A 10989-nucleotide genomic window follows, 5' to 3' on the forward strand; every position below is an offset into this window, starting at 1 on the left:
GATACACTCCGCTTCCCCTCTTTCTTACACACAACTCATGCACTCGGGATTTACACACACACACACACACACACACACACACACACACACACACACACACACACACACACACACACACACACACACACACACACACACACACACACACACACACACATCATTTATATTCACTGTCGTTTATCTCCCTCTCCCACAGAGGATAACTACTGCCTAAATCCAGTGGGACCCACTGAATATTATCCATAGTTCCTAGTCCTCCAGGCAGAGTTTCAGCAGACTCAGTCCTAAACCCAACTCCATGATAGTCCAGCAACCATCCTGACAGAATTCAAAGACACACAGCCGAAGATCAGTTGTAGTGCATCCCCCAATATCCATCCATACAATTGCCCAGTAGTACCAACCAAACATCTCTGACAATGTTTCTAGTGGCACTAACCCAAATTCATATCCAGCACTCCCTACAGACCGTCCAGACTGATTTCCAGAAGACATTAACCTAACTAAAATTCTAAGTCTTGTGAAACACTAACCCAGCTTCAATTCCAGCACAAACCAACCACCATCAAGACCCAACTCCAGATCATCCAGAACCACTGTCAGGACAATCCAGCGATCCTCCACCTGAGCCTGAAGCACCCATCACACCAGAATCAACCTGCCTGTCGGACCTGGAGGTGGCACTGTTGGTGTTAATGCCATTAAGCATGGTTACTGGTGTTGTGGTTTACCAGTACACGCGATTTGTCAAGTATGGTAAGGCAATGTGATTGGTGAGTAGGACAGTGAACAAGACATTATGACTGGTATGTACTGCACAACAAAAACAGAGTATTATGGGTGGGAAGTAGGAAAACAATTAGGTCAAGTGACTGAAGTCTCAGCAATTTCTGTAAGTTCATTTAAACTTCCATTCACTGAACAGTGTTCTATGGCATGGAGGTCTGAGGACAGGCTCTCATCTTTTTTTTCTTTTTTGACAGAGTTAAAAACTTAGCATGGAACATGTGTGGCCACTCTGGTCTGACTAACGTGACTTATCGTCGAAGTGTGGGACCACTGTATAAGATAGTAAACGGCCTGTATCATCCTATGCAAGAAGCATTCTTTGTCTTCATGTCGCTTGTTGACGTAACAGAGCTGAGATCGAATTGCAAGGGCAGGCATTATCGTAGCTGCGTTGTTGGATGACTCAGTCTAAATGTTTTATGATGGCTAGTGTACAGTTGTGGAACGGCTCACTTAAAATCGTAGTTCAGTATGCCTTTTTATTTTTTTTGCGGGGAGGGGGGGATAACTGTAATAACTGCATGAATCATGTACAGTACTTCTAACTGACTGTTAGCTCTGATGGTCTGGTTTTAGTTTTTTGTCATCCTCTCGCTCACGCCGTTTCTTAGCCGTTGGAAATACTTTTGGTTTGCTGTGTTTTTCTTGCAATATTTCGGAAATGGGATGAGGTGTGAACGATAAGCAATAAACAACGTGGTTGGTCAGCAGGGCAATAACAGGGTAATATGGTTAGCAATAGATTAATAAATAGCATACTATGGTTAATAAGTACAACAGAACAATAGCTAAACTTTCCCCCACCTCACCATGTTTTTTCCACAGCACTCTACGTACTTTTTTTTTTTTTTTTACTATTAAGGCAAATTATTTTCCTCAAACTTTTTCCTCTGTTTGAACTTTGGATGAGTCACATGCTGTCTCTCCAGTTCCTTCCCCCTCCGACATTCTCATGTTGCGCATTAAACTTTCTTCAAAAAAATATCATCTGCATCCACTGGCCTAGTTACAGATATGGGGAGCGGTTCTGCTTGGATCCATCCTGTTATTTTCAAGAAATGTGCTATCTTGCTGATACTTGGCTTAGGGCGCGTCCACATGTGTACTCGAACATGTGTTGACAACAAATCTGGCAACATGTTTGGATACATGTATGCAACATGTTACAGTGCAGCTGCAAACCTCCTGGCAGCAGAGTTTTTTTTTTTTTTTTTATGCAAGCAAGAAGGAACCAAAGGCCAGGAGCCCAAAAACCGTTCCCTCCAAGAAAACAAAAACAAAAACAAAACAAAAGAGAGCCAAATTCAAGATCCGTTTATTAAGGGATGCCTGGACACACTGCGTTTGAAAGACTGGAGATCATAGGAAGAACGAAATACAGACAGAGGGAGACAGTTCCAGAGATGACCTGTTGCTTAAATGAAAGACTAGAAGTAACGGTTAACTATTGCATTAGAGAGCTGGACGAAAAAGAGATGAGAGTTTATTGCTAGGCGGGTGCTACGCGCCCGTCGTAGAGGTGGAGGGATACAAGTAGACAGTTCAGAGGAGCAGTGACCATTGAAGCAGTGACAGAAAAGAGATAAAGATGTAATAGTGCGGCAAAGAGACAGGTTGAAGGGAGCCACTAATACTAGGGGAGTTAATGAGACGATAAGCCTTTGACTCCACCATATTGAGAGGAGCTGTATGTGGGGAGCCTCCCCACACATGAGAGTTGAACTTTACACAGGGGCCAATAAAACCTATGTATAAAATCAACAACTGTGCAGGGGTAATGAAGGTATGGAGTCGGCTTAGCACATCTGATCTCTTGGAAGCAGATTTTACAAGAGATGTACGATCTTTCCAAGATATGTCCCGAGTGATTGAAACCCCAGGCATGTTGAAGGATGATGCAGGATTGAGCCCGATATTATTAAACATCAGTGGGTATTCCTGTGGAAGATTTTGTCAGGTTAATGGGTGTAAGAACTGAGTCTTTGATGCGTTAAAAACATCAAGATTATTTTTACCCCAGTCAGAGACACGAGCCAAGTCAGACACTAGGTGTGCCATAGCCTCATCCCTTGTTTGTTGAAGTAACTGCTGTGATGGACGGTGTGGGAACCGAAGGGAAAGGTGAAGAGTGGAATCATTAGCGTACGAGTGGATAGAGTTAGAAATACAGCTTAGGTCATTGACGAATAAAAGGGAGTCGGTGATAGGACAGAGCCCTGAGGAACACCACTCCTGATAGAGCTAGGAGAAGAATGATGGCCGTCTACAACAGTGGCTATACAATGACCAGAAAGGAAGGCATAGATAGAAGGATAGTAACCATAAGAGGGCAGTTTCAACATAAAAGATTTATGCAAGACTCAATCGAAAGCCTTTGAGATGTCAAGTGCAATGGCAAAGCTTTCGCCAAAGTCCCGAAAGGAGGATGACCAGGAGTCTGAAAGGCAGGTGAAAAGATTGACAGTGGAACGTCCCTGATGGAACACATACTGACGATCAGAAAGAAGGTTGTGTTAGGAATGATGCTTTAAATTGTTTTTTGTTAAGAATTGACTCGAAAACTTTTGAGACACAGGATGTTAAAGCAATTGGACGATAGTTAGAGGGTTGAGAATGGTCACCCTTCGTTCGGACTGGCTGCATGAGAGCAAACTTCAAGCTAGAAGGGAAGGTACAAGTTGATAGACAAAGGCGAAAGAGTTTACTTAGGCAGAGTGTAAGCACAGAAGCACAGTTCTTTAGGACAACAGGAGGGACTCCATCAGGCCCATATGCCTTGTTTGAGGCCAGTGATGGCAGAAAATACATCAGCTGAAGAATTTTAATGTCAGCCATGAGGAAGTCTGAGGGGGGAAGTGAGGGAGGAACAGCACCGGAATCGTCTAAGGTGGAATTGGAGGAGAAAGTCTGAGTGAAGAGATCCGCTTTATCAGTAGAAGTAATATCTACAGAGCCATCAGAGTAGAAAAGAGGAGAGAAGGATGATGAGGTAAAGTTGTTAGAAAGGTTTTTGGCAAGGTCCAAGAAGGAGCGGGAAGAATTCAAGTTGGAGAGGTGGAAGCACTTAGCACGGATGAAATTATTTTTAGCAGAGCGAAGAACACACTTAGCACAATTCGGGGCAGAAACATAAAAAAGTTGTGATTCAAAGGTGGGTTGGCTCTGTTACCTTTTATAGGCCCTCTCCTTGTTGTGGACAGCATTAGAACAAGCGTGATTGAACCATGGCTTTCTTGCATTAGTCAAAGGATATGAGAATGCAATGTATGCTTCCATGTCCGAGAGAATAAACTATAATGAGTAAGGCACTCTCAGATGGCTCCCGGCCATGGAAGCAACAATCATTCCAGGGAAAATCAAAGAGAGTACTGCCTGAGGGCCTCTTAATCTGCATCTTCAAAGTGCTACAATCGTCGTTTCTTTGAAGGGTCCACAGGCTGCACCGGAGCGATAGGACAGGTTAATGCAATAAGGTTGTGATCGGAGGAGCCCAACAGAGAGAAAAGATTAACAGTGTAAGCAGAAGGATTAGTTGTAAGGAAGAGGTCAAGTATGTTGGAGCTCTCCAAGGCTGTCAGGGATACGGGTAGGTTCTGTACAAGTTGCTGTAGATCATTAAGGATAGAAAGGATGAAGGCTTGTTCACCAGGTGGATCAGTGAAAGGAGAGGAGAGTCAAAGGTGGTGGTGAGAGTTGAAATCTCCTAGAATTGAGATTTCAAAGAAAGGAGAAATGGATAGAATGTGTTCCATCATAGAAGTATGATAGTCGAAGTATTTTTCATAGTCAGTAGAATTAAGGGATAAGTAAACAGCACTGATATATTTAGTCACAGAATGACAGGAAAGCCGAAGCCGGAGATTATAGAATTCAGAAGAATCAAGTTCAGGAACACAAGAGCAAGTCGTTTCGTACATATGCACAATAGCCACCTTCGACTTTGAAATAACTGTAGAGATAGTAGGAGGTTACAGAAAAGGGTTTGCTGTCATTTGCCTCAGACGGCTGAGTCTCAGTTAGGAAGAGAAGGTGAGGTTTAGAGGAAGAGATGTGGTGTTTAACAGAGTGAAAGTTAGAGAAAAGGCCGAGAATGTTGCAGAAATGAAGAAGAAATGAGTCAGACAGTGGTTCCAGGCAGCTCGTTGAGTCGTCATCGGGAAAGGGATGGATGGCGGGGGCATTTATGCCCCCCCCCCCGAGGACTCCGAGGCTTTGTTATTTGTTGCCATTTTTCTTCTCTAATTTTGAAAAGAAAGTGTAGTGTGTACTGTGCATGTAGTTTGGTGTTGACAGTTAGGGAAACTTGTACTGGAGAACCTGCTGGCCTACTGTCTGTGTTACAGAAACACTGAAAAAGTTCAGCAAAGAGGGATGGTCAGAAACAAGTCCCGAGGGCTGATGAAATGGGAGCTCTATTTCTCCCTGTCATCAGGTTTCCATCCACCTTGGGAGTACTGCCCTGCTCGACTGGTGCTACAGTCTATTCCCCTAAATAAAATACAGTGAGTACTGATAAGAAGAGGAGGAAGTGGGAGGAAGGACTAGTCAACCCGTTCCCTGAGGCGATGGGATATGTGTGTCCATACGAGGTAGCTGACTTCATCATGATGTTGCCAACATGGCCTGGACGCTGCTGCTCACAGCATGTTTGCAGCTCCGTTTTTGTGCTGTTTTCATGTTGTCAGTACTTGTTCCAGCACATGTATGGACGAGCCATTAGGCACACATTTTCGTTTTTGTTAACTTGTGTTTTTCCTTTATAGTATAATATGCTCTCATGCAGGTAGTTTCGAGCATGATTTTAGCCCCTCTTTTATTTTTTAAGTTTTATGTACTGTATATACGCCATCGGGCGTAATAAATTAATCAAATCAAATCAGTTACCGGTAAACATACACAAATACATATAAATACACATGGACAAATATATACTTACACACACACACACACACACACACACACATATATATATATATATATATATATATATATATATATATATATATATATATATATATATATATATATATATATATATATAATCTCATCTCATCAGCCGTTTGAGTGTCCACCGCAGGACCGGCCTATCCTGACCAAAGTGGGGACGATACAGCCAATGTATCCCTACCAAGTAGTTTAGGCTGTCTGGTAGAGATTGTATGTTGGGTGAGAAGTGCTTGTAAGTTTAATTGTAGTGTTGGAGTGGCTTTGGATGTGTGTGTAGTCTGTGAACCAAGTGTAATCGGCCCGAGCAAGCCGACTGGGTGCAAGCATACTGTATAATATGCGACACTGGTTCAACCACAGCACCCCTTGTGTCCGCCCATGCAGTACGTGGCCAGAAGAACACTCACAGATCCTGGTTGGGCGCGAAAACTCGTTCTTCATTGTACGAAAATGCACACTTTACCACTGAACCATATATATATATATATATATATATATATATATATATATATATATATATATATATATATATATATATATATATATATATATATATATATATATATATATATATATATATATATTTCATAATCAGCAGCAGCAGCCGTTTGAGTATCCACTGCAGGACCGGCCTACCCTACCGAAATGGGGACGATACAGCCAATGCATCTCTACCAAGTGGCTTAGGCTGTCTGGTAGAGATTGTATGTAGGGTGAGAAGTGCTTGTAAGTGTAATTGTAGTGTTGGAGTGGCTTTGGATGTGTGTGTGTAGTCGGTGAACCAAGTGTAATCGGCCCGCTCATGCTGACTGGGTGGAAGCATACTTTATAGTATGCGACACTGGTTCAACCACAGCACCCCTTGTGTCTGCCAATCCAGTACGTGGCCAGAAGAACACTCCCAGAGTTTATTACCCTGGCGGGGTGCGAACCCTCTTTCTTCACTGTAAGAAAACACACACTTTACCACTGCATCCTATAGGCTCCATATATATATATATATATATATATATATATATATATATATATATATATATATTCTTTTTTATATACCTAGGCTGCTTCCCCCAAGGAAAGGGAGGTAGCCGAGACAGGACGACACACTCCCCATTTACTCATCCATTCAAACACATTCATTCGCATCTTAGCCCCAAAGGGGAGAACGGACAGATCCTCACCACACCACACCACACAAGGGTCAACTGCGCAATGCAATCAGTGACATCCGCAGCAGGGCCCAACAGCAGAGCTGGTTTACCCCTGCCACATCACGTGACCTGACTAGCTGATTAGACCAAATGCCGGAGAATATCCTCTCAGGGCTTCGTCATCATTTATTTATTCACAATTTCTCTCCATTTATTTCTGTCACGCACAGCCACTCTTCCTTGCTCAACAGACATCCCTCTCGCATCCAGCGCTCTCTTCACACTGTCCATCTATCCTGTTCGTGGTCTTCTTCTCAGCCTTACACCTCTCACATCAGATCTAGTTATCTTTTTCACCAATCGCTCATTATCCATTCTCTCCATATGCTCAAACCATCACATCACCCTCTGTTCAACTCTACCAGCCATCTCCCGCACAACTCCAGTTCTCCTTCGCACTTCATCATTTCGCACTTGATCCATACGCCTCACTCCACACATACTCCTCAGACACCTCATCTCCATTACATTCAAACTTTTCCTCTCTGCTACACCCATATTCCATGATTCAGCCCCATATAACGCATTCGGTACCACAACACCCTCATACAGCCTTCTCTTTACATCCATTCTAAGCGAACGACATCTAAACACTTTTTTCATTCCTCCTTGCACCTTTCCTACTTCATTTATTCTAAACTTCACTTCTGCATCTCTCTCTCTCTCTCTCTCTCTCTCTCTCTCTCTCTCTCTCTCTCTATATATATATATCTATATATATATATATATATATATATATATATATATATATATATTTATCTTGTTCGAGTGGTGGTACCTCGCAGTGGTGGACAGGCTTGAATACTGCTGCGACCTAGGAGGGCTGGACTAAATAAGTGCACCAGTATTATCGGGGCCTATTAGCGGCATTTCGACTAAGAGCACTCCTCTTTCCCCTTGAGCAGCCCCAGCTGGAAGGAATGATGGCAATGAGGGTGCAGAGGAGGATGGCAAGGTCATCTCAGCTCCCACTCTCCTAAGACCTACTTGAACCAGAACTTCCGCTGGAAGATGTGGTTGCCCATTGGGGATAGGGATGAGAAGGGCGTGGAGGAGACTTCCCTGGCCACTTTAACCCCCACCTCTCCTTTGACCCACTTAAGCCGCAGTCCCAGCCGGCAGAAGTGGTGGTGGCCCTTCGGGGGTTGAAACAAGCCTGGTCATGGAGTGTTGCCTTACAGTGGTGAGCAGGCTCAAGTGCTGCCTATTAGCAGCAGCCAGACTAAAAGCAGCCCCCGATCTGAGTCATAAGACAGCCAGGAGGGATATACAGTAGCGGCTGTTTCCTCCCAGACCTATGTCCTTCAGTGAACTGTTATTGACTGAAGAATATATATATATATATATATATATATATATATATATATATATATATATATAGATAGATAGATAGATAGATAGATAGAGGGAGAGAGATAGATAGATATAGATAGATAGATAGATTGATTGATTGATTCGTAGGATGATTTTGAGGCAGTTTTCTTATCATAATCTTTCTAACCGTCAGTAGGGGTTCTGCCAGGGATGCTTCACTAATGATCTTAAGATCCTTTCAGACTCTTGTTTGTCCTCCATCGTGATTTCTGTGGAAGCTTTGCTGTTGCTCTAGAGATGTGCAATGATTTGATCAAAGTCTGGCATAATATTACAATAATCTGAACAATATGGTTGGGGTGTACGACGGTAAATAGGCCAGACTGTTGGTGATGAAGAACAATAAAACAGGACAATATGATTGGAGAGAGAGAGAGAGAGAGAGAGGTGGGGTTGTACAATTACATACAAGTACTATACAACTAGGTATATATTGTACTGAGATACGGGGCAGAGGAGGTGATCAATTACTCGCACCATGTAGACCAGCCTTCCGCTGACTCTTCAATTAGTGACGGGGGAAATCGTTTCCTCTTATGTTTGAAGCCATGTCCTGTACTGGGTGGTAACTCCAAATATGGAAACTTCTTGATCTAGTGGGTTAAGACACCGAGAGAGGATGGTGTCCATAAAAGTTTTTGAGTTGTACTTTTTTTTTTTTTTTAGATAATTTGTGTTCAGGTAATAATACTCAGGAGCTAGTAAGATGGTCACCTTTGCCTTAAACGTCGAGAGTGAATAACTATTCCCAGGCCCCTACGCTGCTGATGGTTCAAAAAAGAATGAATGATAGAAGAAAAGGCATTTAGCTTTTTTATAAGCAACGTTGGGTCTGGTTAGTACTTGGATGGGTGACCGCCTGGGAACACCAGATGCTGTTGGCATAACGTTCTCCCTACGTGTCAAGTGGGGTTGGTGGAGGATTAGTGCCCTTCCCTGTAAAACAATTAACTCTAAGCCGTTGGCCACCCCGTTTGGGATACATGGCGTCTGGCAATGAATGAATGAATGATGAATTAATATACTGCTGTTGTGTATTTACGTACTGTATAACTAGTTACAATTAGGTATTTTATAATACAAAATTGTAAATACTTTTAACTATATCTTCCGTTGTATGAAAGGGTACGATTTAATTATACAAATTTTTATTTACATGTGTAGGTTACCGTAAATTCTACTGGATATTGTAAGTTCTCCACTTCTCTATACTTCTTTCCTTTTCCACATTATTGTCTCTGTATGTTTCTCTCTCTCTCTCTCTCTCTCTCTCTCTCTCTCTCTCTCTCTCTCTCTCTCTCTCTCTCTCTCTCTCTCATGCTAACCTTTATTTCTCTGTCTCTCACTTTCAGAACAAGCTTTGGAGGCCCTTGTCACGAAAACAGAAAGACACCCGGCTCTGAATCGAAGATACAGCGATACCAGAGACCATAGTCTGTGACAACGCCCCCAACAGCAACAGGACCACAGAATATGACTATCAGTGTGACAACATGACGAACTGAGACAGCACAGATGGTGACAAAACCATAAACTGTGACACCACAGACTGTGTCAGCACCACTGACTGCCATTACAGAATGTGACAACACCACAGACTGCGACAATACAGACCCATGACAATACAAAGATTGTGATAACATCACAGACTGTGTGACACCAAGTAAGAGAAAAATGAGGCGTTATGTGGAAACTATATCCCTAAGAAGTATTTGTTCCGAAGTTTCCTATGACACCCAGGATAAAGCTCTTGGTGTTGGTGGTTCATGAGAGTTTGCCTTGCGATTCTTCGTGATTAACAGAGCCAAAGAGTCCATTGTAATGTTTGGTAGGAGTGACCGTGGTTGTTATGTTATGGTGAATAGGTGAGTCCACTGTAATGTGAGGTAGGAGCGACTACTGTTGTTATGAGGTTGTGGTGAATATGTGAGTCTATTGTAAGGTGTGATAAGAATGACTTCTTGTTTTGAGGTTGTGGTGAATATGTGAGTCCAATGGAGTGTGTGGTAGGAGATACTGTTGTTGTTACGAGGTTGTGGCGCATCTGTGAACCCATGGTAAGATGTTGGGAATGACTGTTGGTCCTATGAAGTTGTGGTGAATATGTGAATCCACAGTAAGGAATGCTATGAGCGACCATTGTTGATGGGATGACCCGCCCCCTTTTTTTTTATCTGTCCCCTTTATATATTTTATTAGATATCTGAGTATATTCCATTAAACATGTATAGCCGCGGAGAGTTAAGAAAAAAAAACGCACACGATATAGGCTTCTGTTCCTTGGTACAATACATTGCCATTAATTTCCCAATGAATATAAAGTCCATTCTCTCTAAATATACCAACTTCGCCATTATTCTCTATCCACTCCACTGTGTTATGCCTTCGCTGTAGATTCGGACCTTTTCCACGGAGGGAGAGTGGTGGACAGAAATAACATTTTCCCATTCTGGCGAAGCAAGAACGAAGGAAGAGATGTCTGAAGTGAGTGTCGTACATGTATAAGTGAAGTGCTACAGCGGTTACGTATGCATGATGTACATGTAAAAGTGAGGTGCTATAGTGGTTATGTATGCATGAGAGAGAGAGAGAGAGAGAGAGAGAGAGAGAGAGAGAGAGAGAGTCATCACCACTGAATCTTATTACTAAGCTTGTATATTTGTGTGTGATT

Source organism: Coenobita brevimanus, chromosome 26, assembly GCF_032717465.1.
Source record: "Coenobita brevimanus isolate Jiangsu-jjx chromosome 26, ASM3271746v2, whole genome shotgun sequence".
Taxonomy (NCBI): domain Eukaryota; kingdom Metazoa; phylum Arthropoda; class Malacostraca; order Decapoda; family Coenobitidae; genus Coenobita; species Coenobita brevimanus.